General features: G+C 51.0%; 1 protein-coding gene across 4 annotated transcripts in view; it reads left to right on the top strand.

The window, feature by feature from the left end:
* PLXNA2 (plexin A2) overlaps positions 1-26,615 on the top strand; it is a 241,392-nt gene that overhangs the window by 120,887 nt on the left and 93,890 nt on the right. The gene's annotated exons all lie outside the window — the stretch shown is intronic.

Here is a 26,615-nt window from a genome sequence, read left to right on the forward strand (position 1 = left end):
CACCTCCTGCTGCCACTGCTCATCCCTGCCAGCCGGGATGGGAAGGAAATCAAAATACTTATAAATCTCAATACTAATTGAAAACATTTTGACTTTGATGGAGTGGACCGGCTCAAAAGTTGGCCTCCTCTTCCAGCACTGCCTGGCAATGCATATTTGTATTTCTCTTTTACCAGCAGCGTGGACTTTGTGACTGATCTCCTCAGGTGTCCCTGCAGGGTTATTTAAAGGGACTTTCTGGCACGCGGTAGAGCTGCTGATGAGCAGCACAGCCCCCTGGTACGGGCAACATGAGCCCTTTGAGAACGGCTCGGCAGCACCAGGCTGGGATCCCATCACTGCTGGGATCAGCTGGAGCCTTTCTGTGTGCATCTGAAAACAGGGAAGCGTAAAGGTGAAATCCTGGCTGGGATGGAGCAGGGAAGGAGCCTGGGCTGGACCATGGTGTCGTCCTGATGGTTCAGATGGAGTCTGTGTAGAACGAGCCAGTCTGTCCATGGCCTCCAGCTTGGAGGTGCAACGCGCAGCCTCAGTCTGGGGTTTTTTGGTTGGTTTTGTGCCTAGTACTGAGGGCAGACATGGTACGTTGCGGCTTGGAAGTGGATTTTGGACAGAATTGCTGCTCTTTGGGCTCCTAGGACCCCGCATCCCTTCCCCTCGGTGCCCCTGGGACCCCGCATCCCTTCCCCTCAGTGCCCCTGGGACCCCGCATCCCTTCCCCTCGGTGCCCCTGGGACCCCGCATCCCTTCCCCTCGGTGCCCCTGGGACCCCGCATCCCTTCCCCTCGGTGCCCCTGGCCATCCTTTGAAGAAGGAGCTACCAGGTCTCACTGTGAGACTCAAGCACAGTCCCCATGGGGGTGCCCATGGCCAATGCCCAGCGAGCAGGGTGTGTGTGGGTCTGTCCCCCATGCCCTGGGGAGCGAGGACACATTCCCACACTGACTCTGGAAACGGCAGCGTGCGTCTCCTTTGAAGGAGAGAGTGGCTGGTAACTGAGAACTGCATTAGTATTGCTGGCTGCAGCTCTCCTGCCTCCAAGGAGCTCTTGTCGGTGGGTGGCTGTGGTTTTTCTTTTAAATTCTATCCCAAACCTGTTTCAGATTAAAAACAAACGCTGTTGCATATCAGTTTGTCAGTCACTCTAAACCTAATCTCTAAAAATAATCTCTTGCCAACCCACCCTCTCCCCCTCGATGGGCAGTAATTGTTTCAAGACATGTCAGCCTTTGTTAAAGTTGGTTTTGTGCTTTCTTGAGGCTCACGTAGAAAGTAAAGGCTGGTTTGTTCCCTTAAGGGAAAGGCAAAGAGGCACTGAAAAGTATTCGCTGCAGGGAGCTCTGGGTAGGGAGAGAAGATAAGGGGATGCCCTTGCTCTTAGAGGGATGATTTAACTTACAGAATCACACCATGGGCTGGGTTGGAAGAGGCCCAAAGCCCATCCAGTTCCACCCCTGCCATGGGCAGGGACACCTCCCTCTGGATCAGGGGCTCCAAGCCCCATCCAACCTGGCCCTGAACACCACCCATCAGTCCTGGAAAATAAGCCTTTCTGTTGATTTTGATATATTGATATATTAGCCTGCTCCTTATATCCCTTCTCTTCAGTTCCTACAGAGAGATCTGTGTGTCCTTGCCCAGAAGGCTCCTCTTGTGCCATTTGCACGTCACTGTTGACGTGCTCTTCCAGTTGAGTTTTTCACATGTACCTTGTGTGCGATGCGTCTGAGCCCAGAGCAGCATCACATCTGTGCTGCTCTGCTCCCCTCGGCAGCGGCGTGGGGGTCAAGGCTGAGGGTCTGGACTCGCAGGGACTGCTCTGAGGTCTGAGAGCAGATGGAGATGCCTCTTGGGTAGGTGCCTTCAAAAAACTGGGGGCTTTTTATCTGAGCGCCGCTATGGAGATAAAGGAGTTGAAATGCAATTGAACCTATGCGCTTTAAAATAGCTTTCCAGGTAGAAGGAACTTATAGGAAAGAAGAGCTTGCTAGTTTAAATAAGAGAAATAGCTCCCATTCACAGCCTCTGTGCTGGTTTGAGGGTTTCTTTCTCAAATCAGCCTTCTCCCCACCACCTCCACCTGCGGTGGGTCTCTTCCAACCTGGTTATTCTATGATTTCCCATGTGCCGTGCGGATAAATATTGAATACTGGCTCCAGTACATGCCAGTTACCCCACGGCTGTCGTGTTCTTACCTGGCTATGCCATTCCTACTCGTTATGTCCATGAAAAGGGGATTGACAGTGCTGGGAACTGGCCCCCAGTCCCTAGAGGAACCAGTTTGTAGGTTCTTCTGTCAGCCCGAGCATCTGGGATGCATCAGTTCAGAAATGTGGTAACAGCATATGAGGGAATTGTGGTTTGGATTACAGCAATATCCCAGAACGAGAAAATCCCTCTTTAATCCAGAGGGCTCTGTCAGCCTCAGTGTGATTCCTAAAAGGAAAAATGACTTTGCAGGAGTTTTGTGTGCCCTCTGGGAACTTTCTCCAACTTCAGCTCCCATTTGTAATGCTAAAATAAAATATGTCGGTGGGTTTTCCCTCCTTATTTTTGTTGCTTCCCTGTATTTGCCTTTGCCATTTCTTGCTTTTCCCAGCTGTGTTGCTCAGTGCTGGAGACTTAGGGCTGCTCGTTAGAGACAAGGTTTGAAACGAGAGGTTCTGCAGTCGGTTCATCTTCATGTCCCACTTGGCAGGTCTGAGGTTTGGGGTGAGACCCAGAGCGTTAGGAGCGTTCAGGTGCATCTGAGATAGGCATGAACTTCAACTCCACCTTAAATCAAGAGCCGAGGAGGGGCTGAGCTATAATGTTCTTGTGAAATTGCTAACTGGACTGTTAAATAGCTGCGGTTTGTGTTACGAGGAGTGGGTATTTTTAATGCATGGGCTCGCTGTGCTGAACTCTAGCTGGTGTTTGGTAGTGCCAGGAGAAAAGCAGGCTATGTTTTACTTTACCTCCATCCCCAAGAACTGCACATTAAGTTGCTGGCTCTGGCATATGCAGATAAATGGATGAGGAAAACTGCAGGTTGGCCTGATACGCACTGGGCTGATGCTGGTGGGAGCTTCCTCTGAGTGAGATGCAGCCGGGGAGCCCTTATTCCAAATTAACATCCTTAATGCGTCTCCCTCTGAGCCTCAGGGGACAAACCCCAAACCTGGTCTGCTGAGTGTTGTTTCCTTCTGCTAGCGCACTCGTCCGTGGCGCTGGTGAGAGCATTGGAATATAAAACCTCACGGGGCACCTTTAGACAGGTCCTTAAATATGGGATCTGCAGGAAGCTGGCAATTTGGATGGTTTCAACAAATTATTTTCCTTACCCTGCTGCTGCTGAAGCTCTTTGTGCATCTCTGATCTAACGTGGAGCCGGAGTAACCACAAATGTGAGCTAACAAGCAGCGAGCAGACACCCCACCTTCCTGGATTTTGCTGGTTGCTCTCATCTGCATTATTCAAAACCATCGGGGGATGTGATTTGCATTCTTTATGGCCAAGCAAAGGCACCGTGGGATCTCTGATCCCCTTTAGGGGGAAAGATTACATGAGATGGCAGAGAGATTGCAATGGCTCCAAATTGCACCTATCATAGCGAGTGTGTGCGTGTGTGCACGTACACAGGAGTGCGTGGTGCCCCGCGCTCCTCGCCGGGCGTGTGAGGGAGAGATGTGGGAGTGGGTTTCTGCAGAAAAGATTCATGCAAGCAAAGAGGGGGGGTGATAGAGGGATGTTGGAGGTGGTGCTGCCAATGGCATCTTGCCCAGCAGGACCGGGGAAGGGATTGTGCATCTCAAATCCTGGGTTCGGTTTTGGGCCCCTCACTATAGGACATTGAAGACCTGGAGCGTGTCCAGAGACGGGCAACCAAGCTGGTGAAGGGGCTGGAGAACGAGCAGCTGAGGGCCCTGAGATATTTAGCCTGGAGAAAAGAAATCTGAGGAGAGACTCTATCGCTGTCTACAACTGCCTGAAAGGAGGTTGTGGTGAGGTGGGTGCTGGGCTCTTCTCCTAAGTGACAGGGATAGGATGAGAGGGAACAGCAGATTCAGATTAGACATCAGGAAAAATTTGTTTAGTGAAAGGGTTCTCGGGCACTGGTACAGGCTGCTCAGGGAGGTGGTGGAGTCCCCATCCCTGGAGGGGTTTAAAAGATGAGCAGATGAGGTGCTCAGAGATATGGTTTAGTGATGAACAGGAATGGTTGGATACAATAGTCTCAAAGGCCTTTTCCAACCAAGGGATTCTATGATTCTATGTAGGGGAGTGAATTTGAGCAGGAGGTGGTGAAAATAAATGCCAGGCAGCTTTTTTTGGGGAGGGAAAGGAATTGGAGAGGAAGATGGAGCATAGACAGATGGGATTTGACTACCTAAATCTTGAAGGAAAATAAGTCTGGAAGCATGTAGGATTCTGCTGTGAGACGCTTTACCTCACATCCCAATTAACACAAGCAAACATAGGAACTGTGCTGAGCGCAGGATACATGTTGTTGCTATTTAATTTTATACCAAACCCCGGATCTGTTAGAGCCACTCCCGGCACTGGGAGAACAGGTGATGCGCAGTGTCCCGGAATGAATTTAAAAACACTTTGATGAATTTATTAAAGAGGTGTTGGATCCTCTCTTTGAGGCCAGCGTGCGAGGCAGCAGGTGGGTCCGGGTGCAGAAGCCGTGCTGCCACCTTCCAGCATCCCAGCCAGCCCTGCCCAGCCCTGGCTTTGCTGGGAGCTCTGCCATCAGTGCTGGAGCCCAAACTGGAGTGTTGGAAGCTCGGTGGCGGTGTTCCCAGCGCCGAGCACAGCGTGGGCTCGCGGCAGAGGTGGGTGCTGCGTTCTGGCTGGCTGCGGGGATGGGAGCAGCTGGGAAATGGGGGCTGAGCCCTGAGGGATTGCTGTGCTGCAGGCACTGCTCTGTGTCCTCGTGGGACCCAGCAGCTGGGACAGGACTGGCTTCAGCTGGGACTGCCCCAGCCCTGGGTCTTCTGCACGTGTGCCGGGCTCAGCGGGCTCTGCATCCAGCCTCACGTATCCCGAGTCCCATAAGTGGTTTCCCAGCAGCATGAACAACAAGATAGAAAGAAGATAACACTGCAACTATTTAGGCTGGGAAAAGCAAGCGGGACTCGGGTGACCTGCTGAAACAGCATCTGGGTAGCAATCTGGGCGCTGCACTGCTCTCCAAATCCTTTATGTTTCCTGTTTGGTTTGCTTTTATTGGCTTTCCTGGTGCAGGTTTCTCCATACTTCTCCCAGCTGCTCTACAACTTCTCGGAAGAGAGATTGGGACCTGACTATTTTAGTTTTAAAGTGCATTCAGTACAAGGAATTTCAGTTTTACTAGAGCATAAAGAGCACCTGAGGAAGTTCCTCTTTCACGCCTCCTTTTGCCTTTTTCTGCTCAAGCTTTTTGCTCAGCTATCAGCAGGGACCTGTGCATTATTTATTTATAGTGCAGTAACACACGGCAAATCCCTCCAGCAGGACCGTGCTGGCTGTTCCCTGTGCACAGCCCCAGCGAGCATACACGGGAATGGAAATGGGGATGAATTTTATGTCCATTTTACAGCAGGAAAAGGAGGACACGGTGTTGTGCCCAAGGGCATGCAAAGGTATTGCTGGGGATGGGTTACAAGGTTGTAGCCCCCAGGTTCTCTCTCCTTGCAGGGGAAAGCAGTCGTGGCCCCGTGGTCCTCTTCCCATCCCAGACAAGATCTACCTCTGTCCTTGTCCCATGGCTGAACCATCAGCAAGGGCTTAAATGCGAACCCATCCCAAACCACACAAACTGCCAAGCCACTGCCAGAGCAGCAGCATCTTCCAGTCTGGACTGGGCTGGAGCCAGTGGTTTCGTGGGCAAAGGCTTTGTATCACAATCAGCCGTGTTCCTCTGGCACCGGCAGCTGCTGCTGCAGGGACGTTGCTGCAGATTCCCACAGGATGGTGCCTCCTCCAGAACCTTTCCTGGCTGTCTTCACCGCAGGAATTCCGATGGCTATTTTTCATTGCTCACACAATCTGGTCACGCTAGGCTCAGCTGGAGGTGAGTGCATCTCTGCCTGGAAGGGCTGGCAAACCTCTGCTTGCACCGGGCAGGAGTGAGGACTCTGGGGGAGCTGGATGCCCTGTGGATGCTGCAGAGAGCTTTACAAAAAGCTGCAGGCCAAGTTGTGAGTCAGGGTTAACGTTAGATAATGGCAGCGAGTCATTTCAGGCCAGTTTTTGGTGTTCAAGTAGTGTAAACCCTTGTTGATATGACCTGGAAGCAACGTCAGCATCTGTGGCAAAGACAACTTTGGCTTAAATGCGTTATTGGAAACGGTTGGAGCCACTGGGAGGATGAGGGTAAAGCTGGACTGGGGCAGGCAGGACACCCTGGGAAGTTCCTCCTGACCTGTTCCTTTTGCCTTGTGTACAGGCGAGGAACGTGCAGGATGGGTGCCAACCACCGCTGACTCCTGCTGCGGGTCCTCCTAATGCTGCCCCAGAGGAGCAGTGCAGGGTCTCGGCAGGGTCTGTCCCTCTAAACAACCAAGCTGCTTTTGTTTCTCTCATAAAAGAGAGCACTTTGGGCTGATGATGCCTTTCACCTCCCGCTAGTCCTGCTTCTCCCGCACATAATCAGTGTCCCTTTGCAGAACAGGGTGAGCTGCTCCTGTGCCAAAGAAGTAATTGGAAGAGTCACAGAGACGTAAATAATTAAGGCTTGTTGTGGTGTACGGGGAGCAGCGTCCCAAGTGTCTTGTCGGAGTAGGTTAGTGCCAGCTGATTGATAGGCAGCTGCCTTGATCGATGTCCCCAACTCAGGGACGCTCATGTTAAATGACAAAGCTGCTGTCATTGGGTCAGGACAAGCCCATAGACAAAGGCTGCGTGTTGTTGTCTACGATGAAACTGTGGAGCTGGAGATAGTCTTGTATAGGCGTTAAAGATTCCAAGTGCTTGCTGTGGAAGGAGGAGGTGGTCTCGTTGCTTGGCTCCTCTCCACTTCCCACCCAGCTGTGGGATGTCTCCTGGCTCTGCTGGCTGGTTTGCACTGTTGCTATGTAGCTCGAAAACTCAAGATGAACTTAAAGATATTTTGAGGGTGGCAGTGTTTTGGATAGTTAAAGCAAAATGGAAGCTGTTTGATCCAGCTTGCTTTCAAGCAGGCAGTGGAAGCGAAGAAGCTGCATCCTAGAATAATACTGTCAAGCCCTGGATCTGGGCTGTCAGGAGGTCCTGCTCCACTGACCCGGTGCCGCTGCTTTGGTGTCACCTCCCATATTGCTCCTCTAAGGTGGGTACGCAAATCATGAGCCCCAGAGCAAGAGATGGAGCCCAAACCCTGCGATAAACAAAGCATCTGCCTTCCGTGCCACGTGCAGGAGACAGAGCCTATGGCTGCAGCCTGGATCAATTGTGGAGGCTTTGCCCCTTCCCTGTGTAAAACATCCCGAGCAAATGGAGAGTGACAGGAGAGGGGTCACTGGTCTGGGTCACCACTGAGGTGGTGGAGGAGATAATCAGACCCTTTTCCTTCCAGTTCAGTGGCTGCCAAAACCGCCAGAGCGCCTTGCAGAAGCGCGGAGCCAAGCCAAGCAGAAGCACTCAGCCAGCCACCGTTATCGAAGGCTGGGGATGCTGGGGGTGGATGGAGGAGCCCAACTTCCACACCTGGAGCGCCACCACGGAGCTTGGCTCTGCCCTCCCTGGCTGTGCCCTGCATCTCTGAGAGGTGCCTGGGCTTCACTGGCAAAGTTTTCCTTGCTGGGTGGTTTTGTAGAGTGTTTCGCCGTCCCGCGGGGACTCGGGGGCATGTGGAAGCGTAGCAGCCAGCTTGTATTAGTGCTGCTGTTAATAAAACTAAACAGCGTCTACGCTCCATATGGGGCTGAGCAAAACCAGAAGACGGCATTATTTAAGAAAGAGCTTCATAACATCAGACGCGACGAACACCGCTCTAAGGGGTTTTTCTATCTTGCAGGCTTGCAAGGAACATATTGATAGTTTGCTGCTGTTTAGTTCAAATCTTCCTCCCCAAATAAGGCTTTGCCTGTGATAGCATCGTCGAAGAGGCTCCCTGCAGGGGATATTTTGTCAGAAAGCGTGATAAAATATAATACAGTAGATACCGTCCCACTTGCGATTTATGAGGAATTTTGTATCCTAGAGGGATTAATTCTATATCATGTTATGGCACATAGTATAGATTCTCTCCTCCTGCTATTTCTTTGCATACATAATGAGCAAACCTTTATATGAATGGGCTTGGATCTGAATAATGGTTTGTCTGGGTTTGAGCTCATCAAGCTCCCATCTCCAGTACCTTCTCCTTGGTTTGTCCCCAGGTGATCCCAGGGAGCCACGGAGGAGGCACCCGGACAATTTAGCTTTTGTGCAATTCTCTCCATTTGCATTTCCAGCTGGCATTTGGCTGGACTCTGGGAGAAACCCTCCTTGAAATTAGCCTGCGCGTTGAGTTTGTTCTGGGAAGATAAGAAGGGAAGGGGCTGAGGGGATGGGCTGGGGGGAACTAGGCATGTGAAACTGCTCTGTGAAATCAGCACCAACAGACTCCAGGCCAGCAATATGTCTTTGGGATTTGTTTTAGAAGCAAAGCTTTTTACCGTGGGCAATAGACTCGTCTCCCTCACCCTGCTGGCTTTCAATCCTAGCACAAGCCTGGCTGAGGAAGCCAAAGGATAAATTGTCTGCTAGCTCGCTCTAAAGTTGCTCTGTAGCGCTGGCAATATGATACTGAAGAGGAATTTTAATTTCATGCTGTGTAAGAAGAGCGCATGCAACAGTAGCAGCCGTATGAATTTTCATATGAATAGGCGTGTGGTATTCATAACAGGGTAGCAGTGTTGTCCCGCGGGTTCTCATTCTTCTCGTTTCTTTGCCATTTTCACATCTCCCTTTGCTGTCCACCCGTTCTCGCACTTGCTGAAACGTTAAGTATGTCCTCGCCAGATGGGCGTACGAAGTGACGAGCCTGTTTTGCAGTTACATAGCGATTGGCTTCAGAGACCTCTTGTTGCTTTAGCTTCTGTGCCATCCGCGTGTGAGTCTGTTTTGCTCGAGTGGGAGCATTTTTTAGCCTGGTGCCTTTCTTGCTCAGCTTTGCGGGTATCCGAGCAAGAGATGTTTTCAGACAGTAGAGCCCTTAATGCTGCTGTCTCAAGGATGCTTCAGGCCTCCCGGTACCTAAAGGGGGCAAGAAAGCTGAGGAGGGACTTTTACAAGGACGTGTATTGACAGGACGAGGGGCAATGGATTTAAATTGGAAGAGAAAAGATTTAGATTAGACATTAAGAAGAAATTCTTCATGATGAGGGTGGGGAGGCCCTGACCCAGGCTGCCCAGAGCAGGGGTGGCTGCCCCATCCCTGGAGGGGTTCAAGGCCAGGTTGGATGGGGCTTGGAGCCCCTGATCCAGTGGGAGGTGGATCCATGGCAGGGGTGGGACTGGATGGGCTTTGAGGTCCCTGTCCACCCAAACCATTCTATTTTATGATAAAATCATGCAGCTGAACTGGCTCACTTGGTGACGGAAGGTGGGTCATGTCAATGGCCAATTTGCCAGCAGAGGATCCGCACAGATGGGGCACGAGGGGCTGGACTGGGTATGGTCACTGCATTTCATCCCTTTCTGGTTCCCAGTGCTGGTGACCTCGTTGTTTTTCACCCACGGATGAAGTCTTATCAGCAACAAAGAATTTGGTTTGTAAAATTGTGTTGCACCTTTTTTAGAGTGTATTATTTTATTGTAAAATGTTTTATGTATTTGTTAGGGAAGGAGCCCAAAGTGATTTTTCGTGAGGTTGCTGACCTCATACATTCTCCACAGCCATAAAATTTGCTTTAAACATATTTCTCCTAATAACATCTGCAAGGTGCATCGCTTTGTGGGTTTCCATGCCAAACGGGTCATTAATGCGTCTGCACATCCCTGCATGTCCATCAAACGCAATCAGTTTTGCCAGTTAAGGCGAGGGAATAAATCTGCCTGCCTACAGGCGCTGTGCTGAGCATCCCTAGATGGCAGGAAAAGGCTTGAACTGGAGAAACCCTTTACCCAGCTGCTGAAGGGGTGTGAACGTGCAACAGGAGATGAGCTGAGGGGCTCTTGATCAGGGAGGGCAGGGACAGGATGAGGGGGAATGGGTTTAAGCTGAAAGAGGGAAGATTTAGATGAGATTTTAGGAAGCAATGTTCTCCTGTGAGGGTGGGGAGGCCCTGGAACAGGTTGCCCAGGGAAGCTGTGGCTGCCCCATCCCTGGAGGTGTTCAAGGCCAGGTTGGATGGGGCTTGGAGCCCCTGATCCAGTGGGAGGTGTCCCTGCCCGTGGCAGGGGTGGGACTGGATGGGCTTTGAGGTCCCTTCCAGCCCAGACCCTTCCACAATTCTACAAAATACAAGGGACTCGTCAGTGCAGCGTGAGTCCAGACACAGTTTAGCAAATGAGGCTGGAGGAAGAGTTTGCAGCAATGCAAATGATTTTCACTCCCACCCTCATCTTCTCTTTGGCAGCTGCTGGCAGGGTGCTAAGCTGAAGCCCAGCAGTGCCAGAGCTGGTTCCTTGCATTTCTTGCCAGCCAGTGTGGAAGATGGAGAAACTCGGCAGCGTCACCAGATGGACTTTGCTTTGCAATCATTTATAATCCTGATGGGTTTGTCAGGACACATCCTTGGCTCCATCCCACACTGTCCCTTGCATTGCTCCCACTAGGTTAGATGGGTGATGTTCCTGCAGGTAAAGGATGGCAGCTTATGCCAGGGCCTCACATCTCTGGGCAAAACCCCGTGACAGATGCGTCCTAGCGATGTTACAGGCTCAAGGCATCCGGATTTAATGGTTTCCTTCACGGCTGTAGATTGATACAGCTGGGAAACACACTAAGAATTCAGCAGCAAAGCAGACGCATAATTAATAAAATAGAGATTCATTTGAAATCATTGCCCAGAATAGCTCACTAATGGAGGGAGAGCTACTGCAGAGGTGAAGCGTCTGCCCCTGCTGGCACACTTCGAGGGGTGTCCCTGCAGACGAGGTCCGAGGGCAAAGCTCCACTGCTGCCCCCAGCACCCTCCGAGCACCCAGTGGTGCAGGAGCTGCCCAGCAGAGCTGCGATGGGGTAGGGGACACCACCAAGGCTGAGCTCGAAGGAGCCTTCGTATGGCCAACAAAATCCTTCCAGCCTGCGATAGCAGATATTTCTTACCAAAATAAGCTAAAACCAATTTGATGACAGTGAATTCACGATCGGGTTAAGCCTGACTCCACGAGCTGCTCTGCTCTCTCTATTGGATGTGGTGAGCTCCACCGAGGGCTGGTGGTTTCTTCACCAGGGTACGTCTGTTAGATGCTCTCGTGGCCTGAGAAGAGCAGATCTTGCTGGCTGCGCAGCCCTGGCAGGAGCTGGCACCGCTACAGCAGGCAGCGCTGCTTCTCCGGCAGCCGGGCTTAGGGAGGCTCTGCAGGAGCTGTTTCAAGTGCAGGTTAAGAGGGAAGCTAAAGTGACCAAGAAAATCTCTCTTTAGCACTTGTAGAGGCTTTCGGATCCTCTTCTAAATCAAAGCATGCAGGTAGCCTCCAGGTGTGGCACCCGAGCAGTGTTAATGAGGCTGCGGAGCATCCTTCCCAGCTCTGCCGTGATGGCAAAAGTGAAGGCGAGTGTGTTTTATCTCGCAGAGCCTGCAACTCTAATGACAGTGCAAGTTCTTCAGAAGGAAAAAGGGCATAGTCTGGGGAAAAGGACTTTCTGGGCTGGCTCATTCCCAAAGATACGGGAGTGTACGAAGCTGCTGGTGTTGCTCGCCTGCTAATTGGAGTTGGCTGTAACTGATTTAGAAAGCGATGGCCTCGGGGAGCTGCGATTGTTGTTTGTGTTTGTCTGGGATTAAATACAGATGGAAATAAAAAGGAAAAAAAAACGTGATGCAAGGAGGAGGCTTTGATGGAAATGAATTCCTGCTGGTAAGGAGAGAGCAGGGTAGATGCTGTCGTTGCCTGGTCTGGGTTGTGCTGGCATCCCCTCCCACGGAGGCACTCAGGGAAACAATAAAAAGGGAGAGACAGAAATAGAAAGCCAAAAGATAAGTGGACTCTGATGAAAGGAGTCGTATTAATAATGAAAACTGGTGGGTTTGAAGCTGCTTTAGAATAAATTTTCAAGGCGTAAAACCTCTCAGGAGGAGACTCTTTGGAGGTTGGCTCAGCTGTTTGGTTAAGTCACCAACTGCATCACTCTGGATGCAGGGAACGGGACGCGGCTCCCAGCCGGGATTCCCACCCCTGCCGGGATCGGACAGGGAAGCACCTGGTGCGTTGGAATTGCTGGGCTCTAGGGCTCCACCACCAGCAAAACTGGAGTCTTATGGTTTTAGGTCACCAAAAAGATTTCTTAGCAGCTGAGCGCAAACAATGATATAACTAATAGAGTGTGGCAGTGACAAAACATGAGGCCTGACATCATTAGCAGGTTGCGTTATGCAGATGCATGGATGAGGAAAGGAGACTGCATTAATTCTGGTGCAATAGGAAGAGAAAAGCAAGAAGTAGCTCAGCTCCTCTGATAATAAACAGTGGCACCGTGCAAAGAGGCTGCTGCAGTTACCAGCACTCAGTCTCCAGAAAATCGGTCCTGGAAGGTAGCTTTCCATATCAGTTCTGTCTCCTGGGTTTTTTGGCTCTGTTTATAGCTCTTACTCTAAAAGCTTTAGAAACATTTGATGCCTGGTCTGTTTTTAGAGAGAGCAACTTGCCTTGTTAGAAACTTCAGCTTCTGGGGGTAGGGAGGTGGAAGCTGGAAGCCTCGGTGACCCAATGTGGTCCTTTAGGTCACTTAAAAGCTGGCTCTGGGTGAAGCTGAGCAGCTCCCATTACTTGCAACACCTCTTTCTGCCCCCTTCGCCACCCCCGACGCTTCTTACTGACTAACTGCAAATCTCCTGCCAGTGCTCATTAACACGAACACAAAGCTCCCGAGACTCCTCGGTTTGTCTGGAGACACTTCCACCACCCTCTGGCTAAAACAGTGGCTGTGAAAATATCCAGCTCACTGGAAAATGACTTTGATGTGGGTTTATCGCTGGTAGCAGAAGATGCTGCGGTGGCTGTCGTGTACCCAGCTGGTGCTTCTGTCCCAGGCTGACCTGGGACCATGTTCCCAGTTGTACGTTGCTGGATGCACAACAGGGAAATTGAGGAAAAAAAAAACCCAGACAGCCCCCATTAGAGCTGCGTACAGCTCTTCTCATCAACTATCAGCTCTCCACAGACTTTTAAGATGCCTTGCTTTGGTACTGATTGACAAAAAGCTGGATGCAACGTTGCTCACAGCCCAGAAGGTCAACCATACCCTGGGCTGCATTGAAAGAAACACGGCCAGCAGGGCGAGGGAGGGGGATTCTGCCCCTCTAGTTGGCTCTGGTGAGACCTCACCTGGAGTGCTGAGCTCAGTTCTGGAGTCCTCAGCACGGGAAGGACATGGATTTGTTAGAGCGAGTGCAGAGGAGGCCACCCGGGAGTGGAACTGGATGGGCTTTGATGTCCCTTCCAACCCAAACCATTCTGTGCTGCTGTGAGGTGTGCAGTTTCCACCCCTGAAACGTGGTCAGCAGGCGCCTGCGAGACACGAGCTCACTGGCTGGAGGTCCTCCGGGAGGCATTTAAGCAGAAGGTTGTTTGCTTGGCTTGAAGTGCTGTTCTCATGTAAAGGGAAAAATGGCAACGCACCAAACTGCGCCATATCATTGCTGCTTACTTAAATCCATATTGATGTGATGCCATCCAACCAGGAGGCTCTGTTCCCCGTCGATAGTTCATCTACAGTGCCTTCCATGGAAAATAATGTGTGTGCGAAGGGAGGGGAGCAAGAGGAATCGGCTTAGCAGGGCAATGCGAGCGAGCATCTGGGCTCGCTCTCCTTAGGGGCTTCTCTTTAAAAGGAGCTTTGAGTTGATAAATTTTCACTCATTTCTGTATAAAGAAATCTCCCTGGCTTTGATACAAAGGAGCAGCTTGCTCTGCTCGCTGCTGGTTTGTTTACAGAGCATCCGTGTGATGAGGAGAGGGGAGAGGGGATGGAGGGACCAGAGCCTGGAGCCCAAACATGGGCAAAGCAGGCGCAGCCCCCCCGCCTTTCATCAGCCCGTGGCCTCTGTCAGAATTAAGAGTCAGAGCTGCAAAAACATATCGGGTTGGCTCTGGCCTGCCACGGCGTATAAACAAGTGTTCTGCAAGAATTCAGCCTGCAAAGCTGAAGCTGTGAAATGGTTTTCAGCTTCCTCGTTAGAGCGAGCAGGCTGGGGGGTTGCAGGCCCCCAGGCACAGCAATTTGGCCTCTACAGCCACGTTAACCAAAGCTAGCGACAGGGAGACAAACGCCTTTTTCCAAAAACAACCAACCGAACCCACGAAACCTTTGTAAGGTAACCTAGGACGAGGATTAAAATCCTCCTTGGAGAGATCCCAACAGATGCCTCCTAGAATAACATTGCTTTTAAATGCTGCGTTTCAGGAGACTTGTCTGAAGATGAAAAATGTAGCTGGTTGAGAACTGAGTAGTCTATACTTTCTGTTGCAGGCGAGGTTTTGAAAGACAACAAATATTTGACAGTGGCTTAAGGAGTTCACATCCTTTCCTTTTTGCTGGGAGATGGATTAAATGGTGAAGTGGAGGTATCTTCTAGCCATGCTTTCTTGGTTTCCCTGCCACCCTATTGGCACGTGCGTCCACATTCTTTATTCCTCTTCCATCTGCTTCCACTTCCCAAATCTCTTAACATTTTACTCTTAAATCTTTGTATATGAATGGAAAAGAAAATCACCACTGTAACCGTATCAGGAGCTGGGATGAATTTTGACCCACACCATGAAAATCTTTATCAGCTTTGCTGTCCACTCTTATCTCCTGCGGGCTGTGGTTGTGATGCTCCATCGCTCACAAAGAGACTATTTCTCCATCAGGGTCTTAATTGTGACTATCAGACCCTGAGCTCAGGGGTGGTGGTGTCTCAACAACACAGTGGCAATCACTTAAGGATGCAGATGGTGCAGGGGGACCACTGCAAAATCAACAATTGGTGTGGTTCTCAGGGAACTGATGGGCTTGTTCCATAACCAGCCCTTCAGGGACGTAACCGGAGCTGGTGGAACAGCAGTTTTGGGGATGTTGCGCCTATTGCAGTCATGAAACCACTTAGTACTGTTTAGGGAAGCAAGCCTACAAGGACAACAGAGGGGCAGTTGTTTCAGTGTTAAATTACTGAACCACACACACAGTATTTGCCTAACCAGCTAGTCCTGAATTGCTGTTCAAACAGTGCCTTTCTGCCTGACGTTGGCAATCAGGGAGCTAATTACACTGGATTAGGGTTTTTCTCTTAATTACATGAAAAATTTAGCGTGGCTGATGTTCATGAAGCTGCAGGGGATTAAGGCGGAAGCCATGTGTTTATCTACAGGTCAATTATGGAAGGCAGAGCAGTGATGTGGTGTAGCTTTGTCTCTCCTATCCATGGACCCCAGCCTGAACCCATCTCATGATGTTGATTTTGGGCCATGGGCATGATAAGGGATTAGCTGTGCTGGCCGGTGTGCGCACAAAAGCCGGAGCTGGAGGGAAGAGCTGCCTTGGTCCTTCTAGTGCGGGGTTTCACAGCTCCAAGGCAGCTCCACCTCATCATGCAGCGGAAAATAGAAGCAAAACCTTTCTGCATGAAACCAGCCTCAGGCTGGTTGGATCCTGTTGGACTGAGGTGCTCGGAGCTGCTCTGCAGGGCGACGGGCTGCTTGTATGCATCAACACGATCTTCTTCAGTTCCAGCTCTGTAGCTGTGGCTCCTCTTTCCTCCTCTACAGTTGTTGGGTGGGTCACTCCGTGGTGGGTGCTGTTGTGTTCCCATGCCAGTGGCATCCGTGGCCTCCAATTAATTCTGAGATGCTGGGGAGGGCATATGCTGAAGGCTTAGTGAGTTAACGTGCAGAGGCAGGAGATGTTATTTATTTGATTATTTATTTATATCTGTCCCAGGATAGCGTTTGGGAAGCAGCTCACAGCAGCAAAAGCTCCACGCATGTTTGGAACGTGAGCTACCTCAATCCTCCGTCTGCTGGAAGCTGAGATCTGAGTGTGATCGAGCGGATAGGAAAGCAGAAGGAGGGATTCAGCTCCCATGGATTTATCCATGTCTGAATCATTGGTCCCTGGCAGAGGCTGCCCAGGGAGGGGGTTGAGTCCCCTTCCCTGGAGGGGTTTAAGGGACGGGTGGACGAGGTGCTGAGGGACATGGTTTAGTGTTTGATAGGAATGGTTGGACTTGATGATTGGTGGGTCTCTTCCAACCTGGTGATTCTATGATTCTATCAGGAGGCTTTGATGCTTCCAGTACGGGGCCCTGTGTCAGCAAATGTCCTTGAGGGGCGTGCCAGCCTGGCAGTTCATCGTGCAACTTGGTTCTGCATCTTTTCTTGCCACGCTTGGTGCAGCTCCTGCCTGTCTGGTGATGAACGCGACCCAAGCGCAGAGCGCGTATCCCCTGAACACCGACGGGCCGAGCTGCCGCGGTGCGCAGGGATGGGGAGAGAGTCCAGAGCTGCCCTGGTGCCAGCGCGGAGCTGCCCTCTGGGAGCCGTGGGGCAGTGCCAGTTTGGCTGCGGCTCTGCCCGTCCTTAGGCGACCTCGCTTGCCAGGCTGTCACTTTAGTAAAATCCAGCAAGGGCTTTGGAGTCCTTTGTGCTCTGGCCCGTTTCTTAGCTATAAAATACCCGCTGGCAATCTGCACCTCTGCCTGCTGGGCATCCGCAGCGGTGGTCACCCCGGGGTGGTGATGTTCCCCACAGCTGGCTGGTGCCTGGGACGGAGCGGCAGGCGATGCGGGAGAGCCTCGTTTCCTGGGATTTAAGCTAAGCTGTGTGCTCTGTAATTTCCTCACATCCTCTGCCCGAGCAAGGTTAGATCTGATCAGTAACACATGAGTGGTTCTGCATGCACAAGTGAAACCGAAAATATGCACGGTCTCCTCGTTCACCTGATCGCTCCTCTCTGACCTAGAGCAGCGCAAAAACTACCAGGCTGGATTTCTCCACAAGTTTGTAAAACCGAAAGATAACAAAATTAAGATTCTTTTATTTCCTTCTGGGTTTTGGCCTTTAGTGGCGTGCGGTTTGGCTTGCGTTGTGGCGTTCCCGGGAGGCGTCGGGCAGGAAATCGAAGTCATTTGGAATGTATTACTTACACGATGGTTTTGAAAAAGAAAGAGAAAAATATTTCCTGAGGAACATCCTGGTTCCCACCTGATCAGCTGGAAGCCGTGACTTGGGAGAAACAAGGGTTTCATGTGACAGTTTTTGACAGTCGTTTAGTTTTTCCCTCCTCGGGGAGGAGCGCAACTCGCTGCCGCTCGTTTCGAGTGAATCCTGCATCAGGCAATCTTGTCGAAGTGGCTTTTTATTCCATTTTACATGGCCACTCAAGGTCAACAAACCAAACTAAGCAAGCCCAATCCCTTCAGCTGTGAAATATACTGCTGTCAGAGGGTGATTGTAGGGAGAGAGCGTGACACCGAGCTGTGGAGGCTTATTCAGCTGGAAGGGCCCAGGTGAGGTGTGGATGGAGGACACAGATACCGTGCTATTTTGGGGACTTTGGTGAAAAGCTGCAAATGGTATGTGACAAGCAATTCTGAGCAGATACCCAGTCACCCTAAATAATACTGGCTCTGTGCTTCCTCTGGTGTCTCCTATTGGTCACAAAAGACTTGGAGAGACTTAGCACCCTGTCCTATTTTCCTTCACGATGGCTGAGGGAGCTGGGGTTGTTGTCTCCTTGAGGTGGAGACCTCATCGCTACCTACAACTGCCTAAAAGGAGGTTGTAGCGAGGTGGGAGTTGGTCTCTTCTCCCTGCTAGCTGGTGAGAGGACAAGGGGAAATAGCCTCAAGATGTACCAGGGGAGATTTGAGATTTAGGCTGGATATGAGGAGGAATTTCTTTACCGAAGGGGTTGTCAAGTGCTGGCAGAGGCTGCCCGGGGAGGTGGTTGAGTGCCAGTCCCTGGAGCGGTTTAAAAGATGAGTAGATGTCGTACTTGGGGGCATGATCTGGTGGTGGACTTAGTAGGGCTGGATCTATGGTTGGACTTGATAATCTTAAAGGTCTTTTCCTTTTCTGTGATTCTATTTCTCAGTCCCCAAAATGCTGCTCCCAACTCCCTCCATCACTAATGGTGTCCTGCAGGCACAAACAGCGAGGTGTGTCTCTCTCCTGTCCCTGCTCACGGGTCCCTTTGGGTGCCTGCTAGCACTGAGCCCAGCTTTGAGCAAAGAGGAGGAGAAGCCAAGGCAGGACCCAGGCATTTGTAATACCCAGAGGGCTGGAGTCGGATCTGTCCTCCGTGCAACCAGGGCTGTTGCTGCCCTTGGCTAACCTGGCTCTGCATCCCTCCTAAAGACTCCTAGCATCACAGAGAAGAGGATGCTTTAGCAAAAAAAACCTTTCTGGCTGTGCTGGGAGTTGTTCTCTTTGCTCGCCTGTCCTTTCATTGACATCCCAGCTGTAAGGCAAGGAGCTGGATTAAAGCCGTGCAAAGCAGGGTAAGTCAGGGGAAGAATGGCAGGGGCTGAAGGAGCTGAGAAGGGTGAGCGTGCGGTGCCTTGTGATACAGCAACACCTCCCTCGTTCCTTTTCTCTTGGAGGCCAACACTTAAGTCTCTTTGATGCTTTCCTTGCTCAGTGCCAAAATGTAAAACCTGCAAGCAGCAAAGCGCTGCTGACTTAATGATTCCCATTTCCCAGAGAAGCACCGAGCCATCTCTTCAAAAATCATACAGGGATGTAAAGGGAGAAGGGTGCTGCTGAACAAAAGGAAAGGGAAGGCGCTGCACGCCGTGGCTCTTTATTAGGGGATGAATTAGAGGTGAATAGGTTTTGTACCACGCTGCAGACCTGCCGCGAGCTGTCCGCCTTCCAGGGAGTGAATCCGCAGGGCACTCTGGATCGTTCCTGCCTTTCATGGGCTGTTCTTTGATGGTGGTGGAAGGTGCAAGGCAGAGAACCCCAGCAGTTGTTTCTTTGCGACAACTGCTCCACAAAAAGAACACAACTCCTTTGCGATGTTCCCTGAACCCCGGAGCCCTCCAAGTTAATGAACTGCACCTCCTGCTTTTGAATTGGGGCCTCTTCTATTCTGGCTTGGTTGAATAGGCAAGAAGGCAATCTTCTCGGGGCGTTTTGATCGGTTTTTTTTTCATCTTGCTAGTGTTCTGAGCTAAGCCAGGTCTGGTCTGTGCCATGCGAGTGTTTGGGGATGGACTTTTCATGAGGGCATGGAGTGATAGGACAATGGGGAACGTCTTTAAGCTGAAAGAGGGGAGATAGAGATGAGATCTTAGGGAGAAATGTTTTGCTGTGAGGGTGGGGAGACCCTGGCCCAGGTTGCCCAGAGCAGTGGTGGCTGCCCCATCCCTGGAGGGGTTCAAGGCCAGGTTGGATGGGGCTTGGAGCCCCTGATCCAGTGGGAGGTGTCCCTGCCCATGGCAAGGGTGGGACTGGATGGGCTTTGAGGTCCCTTCCAACTCAAACCATTCTGTGACTCTGTGATTCCATGACTGAAGGGGAAGGCAATGCTGCTGATTTAAAGCACCATCCAAAGCAGTGTGACCTAGCCAGCCAGCCAACCCAAATTTCAGTCTAATGACTCCATCCCCGGAAGAATACTACTTAATTAATTAGCAGCTCGTTTGCATGAGGTGGCACGTTATTAAAGTTCTGCTTCTGCAAGTAGGGCTGTGACAAGGTGTGAGCTGACAGCTTTTCAAATAAAAAGTCTTTTAAAGGAATGATCTTCTGAACTGGCAGCTTTGTTCTAAACGAGCCTCTCATGCAGTAATAAATTAAAGACATGGAGGCTGCTGATTAGTCTCTGCATGGCGCCTCTGTACCATCCTCCCTGTTTTATCTTGGAGAATCAGCTCTCCAGAAGGGTGGAGGGAGCAGATGGAAGGAAGAAGGAAATAAAGGCTTAGGAAAGAGGGAGAGAGGCTTCAGAGGCAATCTTCTCTTGAAGTTTTGTACTGGTACCTGTTCCAATGTCTGAGCTGCAGTTTCAACTCATCAATTGGCTTCGTTCACCTCCAGAAGCCAGCAGAGAGGCAGTAAGACATTCCTCTCCCTAACTCCTCTTTCCATCTGTGACTGAGGAGGACTTGAAACTGGATGATCTTTAAGGCCCTTTCCAACCCAAACCATTCTACGATTCTTTGATTCCGTGGCTGTGTTTGCAGAAGCTCTTCTCCCTGTGGCAGATCCTAGTGCTCTGTCTCCTGGGTGTCCCAAAACAGCATTCGGGTCTCTCTTTGCTTTAGTTAGATGTGCTGATTCCAGGCAGCCCTTCTCATCCTACGGGGGTGAGAAGAAAGCCCTGCTCGTGGGAACAATTCTTCAAGCATAGTGCTGGAGGTGTGGGAAGTGAGAGTTAGTTTGGGTTGGTTCGTTGGCTGGGTTGTGTTTAGCAGCATAAATGAGTGCAACTGCAAGGACCCCCCATCCCTGCAGAGCTGCCTGTGACCCCAGGAGGTTTCTCTGTGCTCTTCCCAATTAGCCCAGTGGTTCCTCTGGCTCGCTTTCCCCCTGGGGAGCTGCAGATTCCCAGGTTGTGACTTTGAACCCTTAGCTAACGTCTCCCAAGCAGAAGAGATGCAGACAGATGTGGGTGGGAGAGACGCATGCACAGAGACATTTTTGACATGAGTATTGAATTGGCAGAAACCTCAGATCTATAAATAATTCAGGTCATGAAGCCTGATCATAATAAACTCAGGCTCAAACCTACCCCGCAAGCAGGCAGATCCTGGAAACATGGAATCAGCTAAGTGAAAGGTGCCAACAATTTAATCCATAAGGTGAGATCCAAGTGAGAGAGAGGCTGAGAAGACCCTCACGCCCAGAGCTTCCCTTAAGTTTGTGAGGGGATGGAGGAGGAAAATGTCTCAAAAAAAGGGTATTAGGGCTCAGAAAGCATGAGCAGAGGAGCGGATTTGGCTTTGCCTTGATGCTTTCTCTGTATTGTGCCCAAACTGATTTTTCTCCCCAACTGATCCTATAGAGTTTGGTAAGGGCAACCCCACTGGGGCTTAGTGAGTGTATTTAATGTTTAGTCAGACAGTGTAATTCTGGAAAGGATGGATTTTGTCCTCCCTCAGAGACCGGATCATTTGGTCTTGAGGAGCTGGTTTGCTCCAAGCCACTCAGCCCGACAGCGTCGTGACTTTCTGGAGTGAACTCATCTCTCGAGGCTCCCCGTGCTGTCTTTGGGGTAAAAATTAAGGTGACGTCCACCATGACAGACACGTTCTATCCTAATTTGGGAGAAATGCATAAAGAAAATGTGACAGGAGAGAGAGAGACTGGGATATGAGGGAGCCTCCAGGTAATGAAGTTAATTGGATATGCTGATTTGAATTGAATGTACATGTAAGGGTTGTCATTAACTTCCTCGCGGACATATCTATGATTTAAAGGAAAGATACTTAATGGGATTACGATTTCACTTTAATTTCAAGGAGGAAACTTCCCGTGCAGAGAGCAGTGAGTGAACTCATGCTCCTGGTGTTCCTGCCTGCAGAAGGAGAGTGCGGGGAAAGCCAGGTCTTCAGGGGTGGGTTTCTCTTCCTGTGGACTGGGGTGCAGGGAGGGATGCGATCTAGTGGTTCAAGCAGGACCTTGTGCATCTGCAGTAGCAGATTTAGAGCCCAGATCTGCTCAGGGCTGGCTGTACAATCCTTGGCAAACCACTCAGCTTCCCTAAGCATCTTTAAGGACCTGCAAAGGGCTCCTACCTAGCTCCCTGAGCACCGAGAGCTGGCTGATGTTGGCAATGCTCTGGGGAGCCCAAGGGGTACTTTAGTCCCAGAAGAATCTCATGTAGTGTCTGAAGTGCTCTTGGAAACTTCTTGTATAGAGATTTGCAATCTCTCCTCCTGGAGATTGCTGTGCTTTTTTCTCTCTGGGTTTGAGGCAGGCGATGTAGGACCATTTCCTCAGGCAGCACTGATAACCCTGTAAAATGATACTGCGAGAAAGGATGTTTGTGAGCAGGACAGCAAAAGTGGCATCTCTCCTGCTCTGCAGTCTGATGTGAATGTAGAGTAGCCCGGTTTAATTAAACTGGATTAGCAAAAGTAAATCCTTTCTGCAAAGAATATTTGGCAGAGGCACACACAGAAAATCTGGACTGCTATTTATTTATCTTGTCCTGCCTTTGGGGAGCTTTTGCATTGCTGAGTCTCTTGCTTGTGGAAACTTCTTTTGGTACCAGGGCTAGGTAGCACGGATCGCACAGAAGCACAGAGAGAAAGAGGTAGGGAAAGACTATCTAAACTATATTGCGCTCCAGCCTGATTCAGAAACCTGTCACCAGTAACAGTCTTTCTGCTAAGTTCCAGCACTGAAGTAAGGAATCCATCGTAAAGCTTTATGGAAATATTTAATGGGAAATGCCCAAGAGCTGAGATGCGCAGACACGAATGGTAAAGATGCACCTTGGCAGAGAAGGTTGTTCCTTATTGTCTTTGGTTTCTATTTCAGGCAGTAGATGCAGTAATGCTCCAATGCGCATCCCCAGAGCTGATAGAGTTCTACTCCAAATGTCCATTTTACACAAATGCAATGTTATTTGATAGCATTCACCCCCAAGGGCTGTAAATCCTGGCATGAAAAGAGCAGTCCTGAGGCTCCAGGGTTGATTGGGCTTTTCGCTTTGTCACTGTTATGTACAGAAATCAGCACGTTCAGCCGGGGGATCATTTTGGGAGCCCATCTGTTGCCTCTGTGGGCCTTTTCATGTGGAAAGGGACAGCCAGCAGCAAGGTGCTTTGGGACCATTCTCCCATCAGGTGCCTGCGTACGTGAGGAAAAGGTGCCATTCGTGAGGAGGTAATGGGTGGCCTTGCATCTAGAATCGAATCATAGCATGGTTTGGGTTGGAAGGGACCTCAAAGCCCATCCAGTTTCAGCCCCATGCAGTGGGGTGGGACACCTCCCACTGGATCAGGGGCTCCAAGCCCCATCCAACCTGGCCTTGAACCCCTCCAGGGATGGGGCAGCCACCACTGCTCTGGGCAACCTGGGCCAGGGCCTCCCCACCCTCACAGGCAAGGATCCAGCATAAGGAGTCATTTTTTACATGCATGGACTTATTCAGCTTCTTTTCTGGCATCAGGCATTTCATCGTGAGTCAGCTTCATCAAAACCCTCGTAATGAAAACAGGCAGGTAATTTAATCATGGAAAGTTCCTACAAAGAGATTCGATGTCTTCTAATAGGAGCCTGCTGGGGGGAACTGGAAGGGAATCCAGATGTGTCTCAGCTCTGTTACAGGGTGGGAAAAATACCTAAGAGAAACTTGAGCACTCTAGGTATGTTGGAGCTTCACATCGTATTAGGTCCTTGAACGGCTCATACACTTATCGCCGCGGGTGCTACGCTGCAATGTACGTGTGACACAATATGGTATTTTGCTAATCTCTGGAGATAATGCAGAGCTTATGCCTGCAGTCTGTATTGTGGGGGTATTAGACACATAAATCTGCACAGTGCCTTTGAAGGGCTGCGGTTCCCTGAACTGAGCAGCGTTCTGCTCTGTCACGTGGGGCGTTTCGCTGGCCCGGCGTCCTCCGAGCCGGGGATGATATTTGGATTTGCAGATTGTCGTTAGGCGCTTTTCAAACCGTATTTGTAAACGTACGTCAGGAGTGATTGAGGAAAGCACTCTGTCTGTCCCAAATGACATCTCCGATTCACGTCCGAGCGTGCTGTCCTCCCAGTCTCTGCCATCTCATCACCGGTGTTCTCCTCCCTGTACCCACCGCATCCTCTTTCACTGTGCCCCCATCCATCCCAACCTGCACTGCTTCCCTCTGGATCTTGTGCCCCGTCATCGTGTCGTGAGAGAAGAAAACCTGGTAGAATTAGGGGAATGTAAAGAAACATGACCACCAGCATCCCAGCCCCGTCCTGCTCCTTCCTCCCCGGTGTCGCTGTGCTGGGAGCCCGGGCTCTGAACTCAGCCTCGCAGGTCTGGTACCGCCCCACTGCTACAGTGATGAGTCAGGAGCTGTTTGGCACTAGAAGGACACCTGTAAGTTAGGCAGAGGAGTGATTTCGGTCTCCACACATCAACAAGAATCTTCCTGCTACGGAGATGACCCCTTTCTTCTTCTGCGTTCACAGGAATCATCATTTTTCTCGTCTGACATCGTCATTTGTTGTCATGGAAACCCTCAGGAAGAGATGCAGTGGAGCATCCCGGTGTCAGTAGGCGCTGTGCTCTGGCCACGGGGCTGCGGGATGCCCCGGTGGGTGAACTCACACCACAGTGAGTGGGCTGGGAGAGGATCGGGGTGAGCTCTCCTCTTGTCCTGTGGTCTCCGAGTAGCATGGAGCCGTTTCACCTTGACTGGCTCAGTGAGAGACCCTGGGCTGCTCCTCCTGCTTGTGGGGGAGGCAGGAGGGTGCAGGCAGCACCCAGCACCCCATACAGGGTTCTGATTGCATCCCAAAACTCCCACGCCAGGCACAGCTCTAAGCGCTCGTCCAGGTTGGAGGAGCTGTCACGAATGTGGCGCTGTCTCCGGCCCAGAGCCGCGATTCCCAGTTGGAATTGGCCTGCACAAGGCTTGTCTGGTGGTATCTCTCTTTATTAGCCCTGTCTGACCTCATTACTAGAAAGAAGCTCAATTTAACGAGCTGCCAGTGCCCCGAGGGAACTCTGAAAAACAGTTGTTTTTCACAAAGGCTGCTGATCCTTCATGTCCAGCATTTCCATTCCCGTTTGGCCATTAATCAGGTGGTTGCATGGAAGTGGCTGTTTCTCCCTGACAGCACCGTGTCCCACCTATTTATTCCTCAGGTGATTTTGCAGCCTTGTCTGTCTGTCCGTGATGCAGGTGATGACAATGGTGCGTGCCTGGCAGCAGCTCTGGACACAGCACAGGCCACTTGAATGAATGGGAATGGTTGGACTTGATGATCCTGGGGATCTTTTCCAACCTGGTGATTCTGTGATTCACTTGGGTCTGCAACCCCCAGCAAGGCACTGGGCTCATATTGGTCTCAACCAGCCTCTAGTTCTCAGTAGTTGGTGAAGGCAGCGAAGTGTCCTGATGCACACAGGTGTAACTAAAGCAGGGTTTGGCTTTCTGCCTTTTTATTGGATTTTTTCCTTTCTGGAAGTCCAGGGCTTTTGAGGCAGGCTTGGGCTGTCTGGGTAGTCCTGCTAGAGACTCCCTGCATCTTGTTGTGGGGGTCAAACCAGACCACTCACATTCACCTCTCGTCTTCTTTCATATCACTAAAAACTCCAAATGTAAGGAGAAAATAGAAGAATCCAGAAAATAAGTGTGTTTGTGGACCCGACATGTCTTCACACGGCAGGAGGCTTCAGGGCTCTTTCCAAGAAGAGGATTTATCTGGAGGAGGGTGCTGAAGAGCTTCTCCTCTGTGTGAGTGTGAAGATAGCCTTGTATTTCCAGCTGGGGTGGCACGTTTCTCAGATAAACCTTAAGATGCCTCACAACTTGCTCTCTTACCTCCTGCGGATGTGAACCAGGATAAACAGGCATCCCTCTCTGCGGCTCCGTCCTGCTCTTCCGAAGGCTTAGCCTCGTCCAAAGCTTGTTCTCGTGCCTCTTCCTCCGTTCCGCAGCCAGGCAGGGAGTAATCGAGCAGCAAAACGGGATGCAGCAGAACAGCTCGACATGAGGCTGCGGCAGATGGCATCTTTGCGATAAGAGGTTTTTCCAGGGACGAGCATCCCCCGTGCGTCCCTCTCCTCGCGGGGCAGCGGGCACGTGCCGCACACCACGGCGCGTGCCGAGCGCGGTCCTGGCCCCCGGTCGAACGGCATCGGTGTCGCTGCGAGCCACGGGGCCAGCAGCGGCTCCACTGAGCCCTCGGCTCGCCTGACTGCTCTCTCCTCCCTGCCTGACGGTTGCCAGCGTTGTTCAGCTCTGTAGACACCGTGTTGGGATCGAATGGCTATTCAAATATGCAAATCCTGGTAGGAAAGACAATGTAAATTGTTTGTTTATCCTCCTCCCTTCCCCTTGCGCGGCCCCCAAGGCCATCAATTATTAACTTTGGGAAGAGATGGCATATCCTCAACAGCAGCCGCTCCTGGCAGGGATGGGATTTGTCACAGCCTGGGCAGGTTTTCCTGCAGGAGCGGGGAGTTGTCTTTTGGTGAGAAGGATGGATACCGGGAGCTGTCAAAGCGAGCGAGCCATATGGCCGTTGTGTTAGATCTCTGCTCGCTCAGCTGGGCTGGGTTCGCCTTGCTGAATCCTGCAGACGTGGAAGTAATGGGATGGCAGCAACATCTCCACCTTTTTAGGCAGAGATGGTATTGTAGGAGGCTTCTGCGACAGCAAGAGGTGGTGGAGATTGTCTGAGCCTCGTTTGGGAGGGGGGAAAAAACCCTCTGCTGTACCTTGGCTTTGTTGTGCTGCCTGGGGAGTCTTGTGGTTGTCTTTGAGGCTTATTTTGGAAAGAATCTGGAAAGTTTGCAATCTTTGTTACTCTTGGATGCCCGTGGTCAGTCAGAGCACGCTGGCAGTCTGTGCGCTCCACTTGCG

The sequence above is a fragment of the Phaenicophaeus curvirostris genome, chromosome 24 (assembly GCF_032191515.1).
Source record: "Phaenicophaeus curvirostris isolate KB17595 chromosome 24, BPBGC_Pcur_1.0, whole genome shotgun sequence".
Taxonomy (NCBI): domain Eukaryota; kingdom Metazoa; phylum Chordata; class Aves; order Cuculiformes; family Cuculidae; genus Phaenicophaeus; species Phaenicophaeus curvirostris.